The sequence below is a fragment of the Equus quagga genome, chromosome 9 (assembly GCF_021613505.1).
Source record: "Equus quagga isolate Etosha38 chromosome 9, UCLA_HA_Equagga_1.0, whole genome shotgun sequence".
Classification (NCBI taxonomy): domain Eukaryota; kingdom Metazoa; phylum Chordata; class Mammalia; order Perissodactyla; family Equidae; genus Equus; species Equus quagga.
In genome coordinates, this window is record NC_060275.1 from 85767044 (window position 1) to 85781660 (window position 14617).

Below are 14617 nucleotides of genomic sequence, written 5' to 3' on the forward strand. Positions count from 1 at the left end.
TGCTTTAGGAAGTATGGACATTTTAACTATGTTAATTCTTCCAATCCAAGAGCACGGAATATCTTTCCATTTCTTTGTGTCTTCAATTTCTTTCAACAATGTTTTATAGTTTTCGGTGTACAGATCTTTCACCTCTTTGGTTAAGTTTATTCCTAGGTATTTTATCCTTTCATTGCAATTGTAAGTGGGATTGTATTCTCAATTTCTCTTTCTGCTACTTTGTTGTTAGTGTATAGAAATATAACCGATTTTTGTATGTTGATTTTGTATCCCACAACTTGACTGTATTCCTTTATTATTTCTAAAAGTTTTTTAGTGGACTCTTTTGGGTTTTCTAGATATAAAATCATGTCGTCTGCAAAGAGTGACAGTTTCACTTCTTCTTTTGCAATGTGAATCCCTTTTATTTCTTTTTCTTGCCTGATTGCTCTGGCTAGGACTTCCAATACTATGTTAAATAAGAGTGGTGACAGTGGGCATACTTGTCTGGTTCCTGTTCTTAGAGGGATGGCTTTCAGTTTTTCTCCATTGAGAATGATATTTGCTGTGGGTTTATCATATATGGGCTTTATCATGTTGAGATATTTTCCTTCTATACCCATTTTATTTAGAGTTTTAAACATAAATGGATGCTGTATCTTGTCAAATGCTTTCTCTGCACCTATTGAGATGATCACGTGATTTTTATTCTTCATTTTGTTAATGTGGTGTACCACATTGATAGATTGGCAGATGTTGAACCATCCCTGCATCCCTAGAATGAAACCCACTTGATCATGGTGTATGATCTTTTTAATATATTGTTGCATTCGATTTGCTAGTATTTTGTTGAGGATTTTTGCATTGATGTTCATCAGTGATATTGTCCTGTAATTTTCTTTTCTTGTGTTGTCCTCGTCTGGTTTTGGTATCAGGATAATATTGGCTTCGTAGAAGGAGTTAGGAAGCCTCCACTCCTCTTCAATTTTTTGGAAGAGTTTGAGAAGGATAGGTATTAAGTCTTCTTTGAATGTTTGGTAGAATTCACCAGGGAAGCCATCTGGTCCTGGACTTTTATTTTTTGGGAGGTTTTTGATTGCTGTTTCGATCTCCTTACTGGTGATCGGTCTATTCAAATTTTCTACTTCTTCTTGGTCCAGTTTTGGAAGGTTGTATGTTTCTAAGAATTTATCCATTTCTTCTAGATTATCCAATTTGTTGGCATATAGCTTTTCATAGTATTCTCTTATTATCTTTTGTATTTCTGAGGTGTCCATTGTAATCTCTCCTCTTTCATTTCTGATTTTATTTATTTGAGCCTTCTCTCTTTTTTTCTTGGTGAGTCTAGCTAAGGGTTTGTCAATTTTGTTTATCTTTTCAAAGAACCAGCTCTTGGTTGCATTAATTTTTTCTATTGTTTTTTTCAGTCTCTATTTTGCTTATTTCTGCTCTGATTTTTAGTATTTCCTTCCTTCTGCTGATTTTGGGCTTTGTTGTTCTTTTTCCAGTGCCTTTAGGTGCACTTTAGGTTGTCAATTTGGGATTTTTCTTCTTTGTTGAAGTAGGCCTGAATTGCTATAAACTTCCCTCGTAGAACCGCTTTTGCTGTATCCCACAGATTTTGGCATTTTGTGGTTTCATTTTCATTTGTCTCCAGGAATTTTTTTATTTCTTCTTTGATTTCTTCATTGACCCAATCATTGTTCAGTAGCATTTTGTTCAATCTCCACATTTTTGTGGCTTTTCTGGTTTTGTTTCTATAGTTGATTTCCAGTTTCATACCTTTGTGGTCGGAAAAGATGCATGGTATTATTTTTATGTTCTTAAATTTATTAAGACTTGTTTTGTGGCCTAATATGTGATCAGTCCTGGAGAATGTTCCATGGGCATTTGAGAAGAATGTGTATTCTGTGGTTTTTGGATGGAATGTTCTGTAAATACCTACTAAGTCCATTTGGTCTAATGTGTCCTTTAAGGCCAGTGTTTCCTTATTGATCTTCTGTTTGGATGACCTATCCATTGGTGTAAGTGGAGTGTTAAATTCCTCTACTATTATTGTGTTCCTGTCTATTTCTCCTCTGATGTCTGTTAATAATTACTTTATATACTTAGATGCTCCTATGTTGGGTGCGTAGATATTTACAAGTGTTATATTTTCTTGTTGGATTGTTCCCTTTATCATTATGTAGTGCCCATCTTTGTCTCTTATTACAGTTTTTGATTTAAAGTCTATTTTGTCTGATATAAGTATTGCTACCCTTGCTTCCTTTTCTTTGCCATTTGCATGGGATATCTTTTTCTATCCTTTCACTTTCAGTTTGTGAGTGTCTGTAGGTCTGAAGCATGTCTCTTGTATGCAGCATATACATGGGTCTTGTTTTTTTATCCAGTTGGCCACCCTATGGCCTTTGATTGAGGCATCTAGTCCATTGACATTTAAAGTAGCTATGATAGATATGCATTTATTGCCATTTTGTCACTTTTTCTTTTTTTTTGGGGTGTTTTAGTAGTTCTTCTCTGTTCCTTTCTTTTTCTCTTGCTCTCTTCACTTGTGGTTTGATGGCTATCTTTAGTAATATGTTTGACTTCTTTTGTCTTAGTTTTTTTCCTGCTTGTTATAGGTTTCTGGTTTGTGGTTAGCATGAGGATCCTATTTAATATACTATGCATATAACAGTCTATACTGAGTAGATAGACTCTTTAGCTTGACCTTTTTCTAAAAGCTCTACTTTTTCAGTCCCCTCCTCCCACATTATATGTTTTTCACATCATATATAGTCTTTTGTTTAGTGTGTGTCTATCCATTACCCTCTTATCATTGAAACAGGTAATTTTAGTACATTTGTCTTTTAACCTTCATATTATTTCACAGGTAGTTGATCTGCTGCCTTTACTATATTTTTACCTTACAAGTGATTTTATTGCCTGTTTTTTTGTTGTTGTGTTTTTTTTGATAATTTTTTTTAATCTCTATTTGTGGTCATTGCTTTCCCACTTAAATAAGTCCTTTCATCATTTCTTGCAGAACTGGTTTCTTGGTGATAAACTCCTTCAATTTTTGCTTATCTGGGAAGCTCTTTATCTCTCCTTCCATTCTGAATGACAACCTTGATGGACAGAGTATTCCTGGCTGTAGGTTTTTTCCTTTTAGCAGTTCAAATATGTCGTGCCATTCTCTTCTCGCCTGTAGGGTCTCTACTGAGAAGTCCACTGATAGCCTGATGGGCTTCCCTTTATATGTCACTTGTGGCCTTTCTCTTGCTGCTTTTAGGATTCTCTCTTTGTCTTTAATTTTGGACATTTTGATTGTAATATGTCTTGGTGTGGTCCTCTTTGGGCTCCTTTTGTTTGGAGCTCTCTGTGCTTCCTGAACTTGGATGTCTGTTTCCTTCCTCAGGTTAAGAAAACTTTCCTCTATTATTTCGACAAATAAATTTTCTGCCCCTTTGTCTTTCTCTTCTCCTTCTGAGACCCCTATAATCCGAATGTTATCATGCTTGATATTGTCCCAGGGTTCCCTTACACTGTTCTCATTCTTTCTAATTCTTTTTTCTTTTTTCTGTTCTGCTTGGGTGATTTCCTCTAGTCTTTCATCCAGCTCGCTGATCAATTCTTCTGCTTCCTCTACTCTTCTATTGAGTCCCTCTAATGAATTTCTCATTTCGAGTATTGTATTCTTCATTTCTGATTGGCCTTTTTTTTTATATCTACCAGTTCTTTGCTGATGTGCTGACTGTGTTCATCCAGTCTTCTCTGCATATCTGTGAGCATCCTCATGATATTTTGTTTGAATTCTTTGTCAAGTAGGTCGCTAGTTTCTGTTTCACTTAGTTCTTTTTGTCCTGGGGTTTTGTCCTGTTCCCTTGCTTGGAAAGTATTCCTTTGCCTCCGCATTATGCCTCTTTCTCTGTGCTATTTTCTTTGTATTAGGTGAGTCAGTTATGTCTCCTGATCTTGGAGAAGTGGCCTTATGAGGCCCAGCAGTGAGCTTCCCTCTCGTCACCAGTCCATAAGAACCAGGAGTGACCCCTTTGTGGGCTACTTGTGTCCTGCTGTGGCAGGGTTGCTCCCACTGCAGGTACCCAGGGAGTGTGATCTTTCCTTCCCTGGCCAGCTGTTTGTAAACCCAGTTTGGGGAGCCTCAGCACTGTTGGCTACAAAGTCTATCAGCACACTCTTATTGCAGTTTTCCTCTTAATTGGGTTGGTACCCAGAGTAGTTGGTTGCTAGGCTCAGGGGTGTACAGTTGTGATAGGCCTCAGGTCAACAAGGCTATTGTCAGTTCTCTTAGGAGTGCAACTGAGTGGGTCTAGCCCTTGGCATGGGGGCATTCAATTGTTTCAGGCTTTAGAAGGTGGGGCTGATCCTTTTTATGGCTATTTGTGAAGCACAAGTCTTCTGCCGCTTATAAGCCTCACCCCCCCAACAGGACCACATACACTGTCAACACAGTCCTGGTCCATGCACACTTCTGCTTGACAAGTGGCATACCCCAATGCCACATTGCAGAGGCTGTCACCTCTCCCCCACTGCCCCTCACAGTTCACCTGGTCCTCACACAGGCCCTGTCCCACAGAGACAGACACCCTTGCCTGCCTGTAGAGGATCAAGGCACCCAGGCAATGAGGGCTGAAAAGTAGCCTGAGGGCTTGCTGTTAGGTGGGTCTTGTCCCTAGGGTGGGTTGCCTGCCCTGGCTAAACTGGATTAAATCTGTGCTCTAGTGGGTGTGGCAGACCCCTGGGCTAACAGCCCAAGGGATGCACCTCAGTGGCCCCCACTGGTGTCCGGATCAGCACACCTGGACCAGCTCAGAACAATGGCCCCCAACAATGTATCAGTCTCCGGAGAGGTCCCTCCTCTCAACAAGATGCCCCCAGAGCCCACCAGGTGAGTCTCACTTCACCAAAGGACTGTTAGCCTTCTCTCTGGTGATTTTAGGTTGCTGCAATGAGTGAGTTTGTGCATGGGCCCTTTAAGAACCGGGTCTTTTCGGCTTTCTACCCGTAGCTTTCTGGGGGTGTTAATAGCCAGATTAATAGCTGCAGTTAATAGCCAGCAAAGCCAGACAGTAAGACCCCCGTCTCAGTTGGGCTGAGTCCAAAGGATGCTTATAGCAGTATTGCCCCTGCTCCGGACCTCACTCCTCCAGGGAGGGCTGCGTACCTTAGGGTGGCTCCTGCCTGGTGCTGAGAAGCTCTGCTGCTCCCAAAGGTGGCTTTTTTCCTCTCTGGCCGGAATTACTGCCTCTTCTGCCTTCGTCAGGACTGTCCCTTGTAGTGGGGGTTCTTCTTATCCAGTTTTCAGTTTTCAATCCAGGGTAATTCTTCCAAGAATTGTTGTAACGTGGTTGTGTTCGTGGAAGGAGGCAAGTTCAACGTCTGCTCACACCAGGATCTTGACGAGATCCTAATTGGCTTTTTAATACTGACACTGCATCCAGTGATGTTACTAAACTCACATTTTAATCCTTCTTATTCGTCTCTGGACTTTATGGGGATTTTCTATATTTGTGATTATATTGATTGATAATAATAACAGTCTTGTTTCTTCCTTTCCAAACCATGCATTTTATTTTGTTTTTCTTGCTTTTTTGCACTATCTAAGCTCTCTAGTTGATGTTGAATGGAAGGCAATATTTTTCTCGTTTTCCATCTAAAAGAGAAATTTTTGATATTCTATCATGTATGATTTTTGCTATAAGCTTTGTAGATATCTTTTATCAGTTTAAAAGTTATTGTTTTTAAAGTTATATCTTTTATTACTTTATTAAGTAAATGCCTTTCTATTTCTAGCTAGAAAAGTTTTTCTTTTTTAATTATACATGGTGGTTGAACTATGGTAAATGCGTTTTCTGAATTGGTAGAGAGGATAATTTGTTATTTTTCCTTTATTCTATTAATGTGATGAATAATAGTAATTTTCAAGTGTTAAACCATCTTTTATTTCTGGAATAATTCCAACTATTTTGAGATAAATTATCATTTTTATATAACACTGGATTCAGTTTGCTAATGTTCTGGTGAAGATTTTTACATTTCTTTTCTTAAAAGACAAATGTCTATAATTTTTCTTTCTGGTAATACCTTTGATGTTTTTAATAAGTTCTAATACTTAATGTCCTGTTATCTATTACTCTCATCTCTAAAAGTGTTTTTGTAAAACTGGCTTTGTTCTTCCTTAAACACTTGCTAGAAGACCCCATTGAAAACACCAGAATCTGTAGTTTTCTACAGACAAAGGTTTTATTTACAGATTCAATTTCTGTATTGGATAAAAGAATATTAAGATTTTCTATTTTTGTTTTAATTTTGATAAATTGTGGATTTCTAGGTCATCTAAATTTTCAAGTTTATTGGCAAAAAATTTTTATAAAATTCTCTTAGGGGCCGGCCCTATGGCCGAGTTGTTAAGTTTGCACGCTCTGCTTCAGCAGCCCAGGGTTTCGGCAGTTCAAATCCTGGGTGCCAACATGGCACTGCTTATCAAGCCATGCTCAGGCAGCATCCCACATGCCACAAATAGAAGGACAAACAACTAAAAATACACAAATATGTACCTGGAGGGGCTTTTGGAGAAAAAGGAAGAATAAAATCTTAAAAAAAGAAAAATTCTCTTATGAACTATTAAATGTCCGTGTATCATATGTATATATAGTCATTGTTTTTCAACCCTGATATTGTTATTTGTCCCTTCTCTCTCTCTCTTTTATTTTTTTGCTGAAGAAGATTCTCCCTGAGCTAACATCTGCTACTAATCTTCATTTTTTTTGCTGGAGGAAGATTAGCCCTGAGCTGACATCCATGCTAATCTTCCTCTATTTTGTATGTGGGTTGCCGCCACAGCATGGCTGACAAGTGGTGTAAGTCAGCGCCTGGGATCCGAACCAGCAAACTCCAGCCGCTGAAGCAGAGAGTGCCAAACTGAATCACTACATCACAGGGCAATTTTCCCTAGGGCAATTCTTCAAGAAATCTAAAAGTTTTTCCAAACGGAAAAAAACTTTTGGTTTTTTCAACTCTCTTTATTTTACGTTTGTTTGCTATTTCATTAATTTCTACTATTAATATTTATTATTTTCCTTCTGATTTGCTTTGGGTTTACTTATGGTGACTTTTTAAAGCTTCCTTTAAAATTTAATTCTAAAATTTAAATTTAAAGCTATAAATTTGTCTGAGAGTACAGGAAAACTATTCATGTACACGCAGGTCAGCCTCATAAAGTCGGGAGCAGGAAGGAGAAGGGTAAATTGGTAAAGGGAAAATATCCAGCCCCTTCGATTTCCTTCTTTCCTTGGAATAATGTATTCTCCTATTTTCTTCTTTGGTTGCTTTCAATGCTTTTAAACAGATTATACTTATCATTTTTCTAGCTGTTTTAGTTGTTTTTCTTTTTCAGTAGAAGGTTTGGTCTAAATGACATATTCTATCATTACTAAAAATCTGGAATTTGTTTTTATATATGAAGTAGTCTAGGCTTTTTCCCAAATAGTTATATGTCAGTGCCATTTATTATATGAACCACAATTTCTCTCAGAATTAAATGAATGCCAATTTTACTAGACCAAACTAAACCATATGTATATAAATTCTGGTTTCTCTATTCTATTTGACTATTTATTTGTCCATTGCTGTAACAGCATTTTTTATCACATTAGTGTTATAATCCATTTGAATCTACCAATTTTACTATTTAAAAAAATAATTTTCTATATGATTTCCTGGAGTTCTTTGGAGACTGTGGTGACTAATACCTTGTAAGTTTACAAGACTGTGAATCTTTACAATGTTAGGTCATTCAATCAGTGAACAGGGGATGTTTATTTACTTTAATTCTATTTGTGACATTCTTCAAGACAGTTTTAAAAATTTTTATCTATAAGAATTTTAAGCATTTTAAAAGTTCTTAATAACTAATCTAGTTTTGTTGCTTTTAAAAATGGTATATTATTGATTTGGTAAGTTCTATGTTAACTTTGTGAGGTTTTAATGTGCACAATTATATAAGCTATTAATAATAATAGTTTTATTTCTTATCTTCCAATTCTTACGTATCTTTTTTTCTTATGCATCAGCCAGGGCTTCTGATACATGGTAAATAATAGTAATGACATTGAACATCCTATTGTTAATCTTGCTCCTGATTTCATTAAGTTTATTTAAGTATTATGGTTGTAGAGATTTGTGTATATAGCTTTTATAAAGTTAAGAAAGTTTTCTATTTCTAGTTTTTTGAGAGTTTCAAATAATAAATAAATGGTAAAATATTTTTATTGCTCGCTCTAAATCCATAGAAGGAATATTATTTTTATTTTGATCCATTAAAATAGCAAACAACACTGAAAATTATCTGATATTGAAACATCTTTTAATTTCTCAGATATCCTTACTTGGCAAATACTTTATTATTATTTAAATAATCCATTCCCTCTATTCATACTTCTTTTTCAAAAATTCTATTATAAAGATAGTGGTACTTCCTTAATTTCTTAGCTCTTACAGTTTCCAATTCTTTATTATTTATGATGTCTTCTGGAAAAGTTACTCAGTTTGAAATTCTAACCCACGAATTCATTATTTGGCTATTCATCCTCTCTGATGAGCTCTTTAAAGCATTTTGTTTTTCATTCTCAGTATTGCCACTTGGATATTTTATATAACTGCTTGCCCCTACTTCATGTTATTACTATCTTATCTCTACAAAAATTTATATTTAACTCCTTGATTTATTCTTTTCAAAAATCTTCATTCTCTTACAGCAATTTGTCCATTACGGTTCAGCTCTCCCTACCCTGGCCCTGGCACCTGTGGAGGTTACTGCTCTGGTGAGTTGTCATGCTCTGTATTGGCATCTCCAGTTCTGGGGCCCGTGATTTACCCTCTGACCTCACTTCTCTTACAGATCTGAGTAAGTGGCTGATTTTTCAGTGTGCTCAACTTTTTACTTGTTGTTAGGATGGAGTGGAGACTTCCAAGCTTCTTACAAGCGATACCAGAAACCCCTCTCTCACAGTTTTGAAACAATTTTCTTCTAATCCAAATGCATCTTTGAAATTATTGTATTTTTTGCCACTAGTTCCACTTTGTGAGTCACTGAGTACTTGTTTGTAATGCACATAATCTTTTACTTTATTTTCTCTTGAGGTAACATTGGGTTATAACGATCTATAAATTTCAGGTGTACATCATTATACTTTGATTTTTGTTAGATTACATCATGTTCACCACCTAAAGACTAATTACCATCCACCACCATACACCTAAGGCACATAATCTTCACATCATCTAAGTTGTTTCAGATGCATCATCTTTTGGATCCACAGCTGCTGGTTCACCGAAATTTCCTCACACACTTAAATCTCACTTTTACAACAAAGGACAATTTTCTCACTTGTTCCAAAATAAATTTTTATGATCTTTAAACTGTAACCATTATATTTTTATTCTGACTAATTTTTAAAATCTGTATTTCTCATAAAGTCCAAAACTTATAATTATAAAATTATTTACTCAGGGATAATCACTAAATCTGCATTCAATTTCCTTACTACCTTCTTCAACAAATTCTTTCAGGTAAACTTTATAATCATCTCAAACTGGCTTTGAAGGCTGTCATTGAAGGCTAATATGTCTTCCTCAAAAAGCTATTTGGTGGGGGTTTTTTTCTTAAAGAAAGCTGGCATCTGTAACATATATATATATATATTTTTTTTTAATTGGCACCTGAGCTAACATCTATTGCCAGTCTTATTTTTTTTCCTTCTTCTCCCCAAAACCCCCCAGTCCATAGTTGTATATGCTAGTTGTAGGTCCTTCTGGCTGTGCTATGTGGGACGCTGCCTCAGCATGGCCTGATGAGTGGTGCTAGGTCCACAGCCAGGATCCAAACTGGCAAAACCCTGGGCCACAGAAGCGGAGCACAAGAACCTAACCAGTCCACCACAGGGCTGACCCCAGGTCTTTGTTTTTTTAAAACATGTTTGAGAGCATGATATGTTACTTGAGAGGCTTTGTAAGAACTCAAATATATAACGATTCACTTATAAGGGAAAATGAGATAGAACAAAAAAATATATACCTGCCTTATACACAGGCATTTATGTTGTTACTGTTCAAATGTATTCCCCATAATTCTGAAATAATTTAGACATTTAGGTTATAAATTCTCCCATAAGTGCAGCTTTTGTTTGTCTCATAGGTAAGTTTTATTTCAATTTCTCTTTGATTCACGAGTTAGTCATGGGTCTTTCTTAATTTCTGTTTCATCTTTTGTTGCTGATTTATAATCTTATTAGATTATCATCAGATAGTATTCAAGTGTTGTTTTTTTTTTTGCCCCATCCCCCCACAAAAGGAAACTGGCAAAGCCTTATCCTTCTAGTAGCTATGTGGAAGAAGTTTCTATCCTCCAAGTTCCCCCTACATGCCAGTTGCATCTCTCTCCCAATTGCCAGGGCAGGGAAGAATTCAGGCCAGTAGCACAGTGACCCTCCAGTTCTAAGAGCACTGGCATGAACAAACAATGCCACCAAGAGCAGTCCAGGGGTAGCCCCTCTGCAAAGGAATCAACAGGATACTCCTGCTTGAAATGTTCAAATAAGATTTTTGTCCTATCTTGCCTTTTGCCTGGTGACAAAGAGAATAAATTCCTTAGCTGCTCTCTTCCACACATCTCAGAAGAATCCCAGCCTTGTATCACACTCCAGGGGAGAGCAGCGTGCCCCTCAGGATTAGGTAACTTCCCAGAGAGAGAAGGACCGTGGTCCCTAGGAATGTGACCAGAAGGCCATCCTCCTGGAATTTCTCCAGCTGGCAACCGAGTGAATCTGAATCAAATGTTTCAGTACAGATCTCAGATGCACCCAAAATGATTGCATTGCCTCTGGTACCGTTCTAAATGGATGTTACAAGTGTGTTTTGTGAGATATTAATAGGCGGTAAGTTCAATACAGAAAGATTATCTAAATAAATGTGTTTGGAAAACACTTAGTTAAACCCAAAAAGTTTCTTTTCTGCAAGATTTTAAGAGGCTTGCATATGTGAATTACCCATTATTCCTGTCTGAGGTAGAGTTCATGGTATTTCTGATTATTTTGAATGAAGAACACTTTTTTGTTGTAGTTGTTGTTATGGCTGATGTCACTGTTTTAACACCATTTTCAAGACTGTTTCTACAAAACAGACTTTGGAAAAAGTTGACCTTTACTTTTGTTCCAAAAATTACTGAATATATCATTATTTTCTTAATTTCCAAGATTATTATACAATTTTACTTGTAATACAATTTTACTTATTAGAAAATAATTTATGTATTTGGTAAAAGTAACCAAATCATCAAAAACTAGTTTACAAGTCTAATGGTCAAACCATACAATAGAGGATAGAATATAAAGTTAGTTTCTCTTCCATCCCAATATCCAGTCCCACTCCCCTAGAGTTAACACACACACAACCACATACACACAGATTTTCTAATTAAATCTTTTTAACAGTTTATATAATTAGGCACATATTCTAAGTCCTGTTTTGGCCCTTTTAAAAATAATCTTAATTGTCGTGTTGAATATATCAGCATTAGCTGCACTCAAAGACCTGCCTCACTCTTAAGAACCGCATACTATTCCATTGAATGGAGATAGTATAATTTATTTAACTAGTCCTCTGTTGGAAGGCTTGTAGATTGCTCCAGCTTTTCACAATTACAAGCAAAGCAGTGGATACCCCTACAGATACACTAAATAATATAAAATTTTTATAAGATAGATTTCTAGTAAGAAAATTGCTGGGCCAAATACTAAGCGTAGTTTTTAATTAAAAATTATTTTCAAAAGCAATTATAGCAATTTAAACTTTCACTAACAGCATAGAAGATTGCAAGTTTATTCACCTTCTTGCCATGGAATTCTCCTATTTTAAAATTATTGCTAGTCTGATTCATGGAAATATAGAAACATTGAGATTGTATAAATGATGAGTAAGGCTGGGTATCTTATCTGAACGATATGCTATTTTAAGTTCTTTATTGTGAACTCTATTTACTTTTCACATTATTCTAATAAAATTTTAGAGTTTCTTATTTATTTGTAGAAGATTTTCTCTATTAAGGAAGTCAGCACTTTTTTATTGTGATGTGTGTTATAAATATTTTCCAAGGTTGATTTTGCAGCTGTGTTGTTTTATTTTGCTTATGGCGTCCTTATTACAAAGAATTTTAACATATTTATAAGTCAAATGTATCTACTTTTATGGCTTTTGGGTTTTGAGTCTTGCATAAAAAGACATTTCCTATCAAAGATTTTAAAAAAAGAAATATTTACTTCTAGTGTGTGTGTGTGTGTGGGTGTGTGTTTAAATCTTTGATCATTATACCAAAGGATTTTACTTTGGTATAAGCAATAATGTAGAAATCCTCCTCAGACGAACTTTGAAATTGCTGCAGACCCAAAACCTTGGCTGCAGTCTTATGAGAGACCCTAAGCCAGAAGCACCCAGCTAAACTTCTCCTGAATTCTTCAGCCACAGAAATTGTGAGATCATAAATACTTGTTTTTTTAAACTTCTGAGTTTTGGGGTAATTTGTTATGCTGCAATAAGTAACTAATGGAGCATCTTTATTGATATGCTTCTGGTGTTTACCATTAATCAGTTATTGATTTAATCAAATTTTATTTAAATTTTTTTAAAAAATGGAATGGATGGTGAATTTTACCAAATGGCTTTATTTTTCAGTCATTCAACTTACTAATATGGTAAATTATATTAACAGATTTTCAAATATTAATCATCCTTATCTTCCTGAAATAAACTCCATTTATTTTCTTTTTATTAACCTTTAACTGCACTGCAAGATTATATTTATGTGATTTATTTAGGATTTTATATTAACATTGATAAGTGATATCTATATATTTTTTGATTGTCAAAAGTTTTAGCAGTCTATTTTCGGAAAAATTATAAAAGTACTGGAGTTTTTCCATTCTTTAAGGTTTCATTGACTTCACCTGTGGCTCCATTCAGGTCTGCTGTTTTTTAGAAGTGAATATTTGAAAATTCTCTCAATTCTTTCCCTTCATTGGTCGGTTTATATTTTATACCTCATCTGTGACAAAACTTCATATTTTTCTCTAGAATAAACTATGTGATATCCATGTTTTTATAATTTTATATAGTTGTGCGAAATACTTTTATATTTCTTTCACATTTCTAGGCATCTCTGGTTATTTCTTTATTTTTAGCCCTTGACCTTTAACTGATATGGGTTGGAGGTAAATATCCCAGCTTCTTCCTCACTCACGTGGGATAACTCCGAGGGATGGTCTATGGTTTCCCATCATCCCTAGCTAGATGGAGCCCAGTTGTGCACAGCAGGAACCTACTCTATGTTGTACCTTTATTGATTTCCTTCCTTTCCCTGTCTCTCTTCTTGACATGCCATCTGGTGCTTTCTGGGATGACCTCCCAAGTAAGCTATTTGCACTGAAATCCTTGTTTCAGCATCTGAAACAGGGGGAAACCCAGATTTAGACGCCCACCCAGAGAGAAAGATTCTTTTCCAGCAGCTCCATAGCAAAATTCATCAAAGCTTTATTACCATTAATTCTGAGTCTTATTTCTTTTTCCCAGGTCAGAACAGAGAGAAATTAGGCATTGTGAGATGACAACCACTGATCAGAAGAGGGTTTTTTGTAAGAATACTATTTCAAATTCAGCGAACAAGGGAACTAGTTCACAAATAGTGTTGTTTATCATTTCACAATTCATTATGATCATTAAATTACAAAGATTTCCAATATTGGTATAAAATTATATTATATTATGCTTTAAAAAAGAAAAAGTGGTGAAGAAAACTATGGCTGTCATAATTCTAGCTTACACTCCTTAATTAACTTTATAGCAAATCTGCATTCGCCTATACTTTGTCTTTAGAATCTAATGTAACGTTCTAAAATTTGAAAGGTTCCATGATCACTAATAACAACTTGGGATTTACAACTCTCTACACATTGTGGGTTTCTTTCAAATAATGAAAACTGATGCCAAAGAAATCTAGTAGAATCTTAGTATTTTAAAAAGTAGTCACAGTCCCAAAGAAGGATAGAACATGTTGAAGAAATATATTATTAATCTGTTATTAATATAACAGAACTAATCTGCTCTCAGATGAGTTTCTTTTGTGATTGACCATGAGCCTAGTTAGACTGGAGGATTGCTATTTTCAATATGGACTCTGACACACAAAAGCATTTATGACACAGCCCATTTCTCCCAGGTATGGTATTGACTAAGGAGGATTCAGAGCAGTGCTTAAGTTTTCAGATCAGCAAACCTTATTCTTTCCCATCACAATTTCCCTGCTACTAGCGTTTGTACATCAAACACATTGATATCATCTAACTGGGAGCTGATTGTCTCAGGAGGGCCCCCACTCCTGTTCTATTTCAAATGGATGCTGGTTTTTACCACTTGATGCATTTTCCCTGTGAAATAATATACTTTTTCCATGATCATTTAACAACTCTTTTTGATGTCATGTTGTTCTTAAGTACATCTCTTCCACCCAGATTCACACTTCTCAAGGCTGCTTGTGGGTTTTGAAGATTGACTTTGCTTAAAAATTCATATACAGAATGCCCTTGTGAGC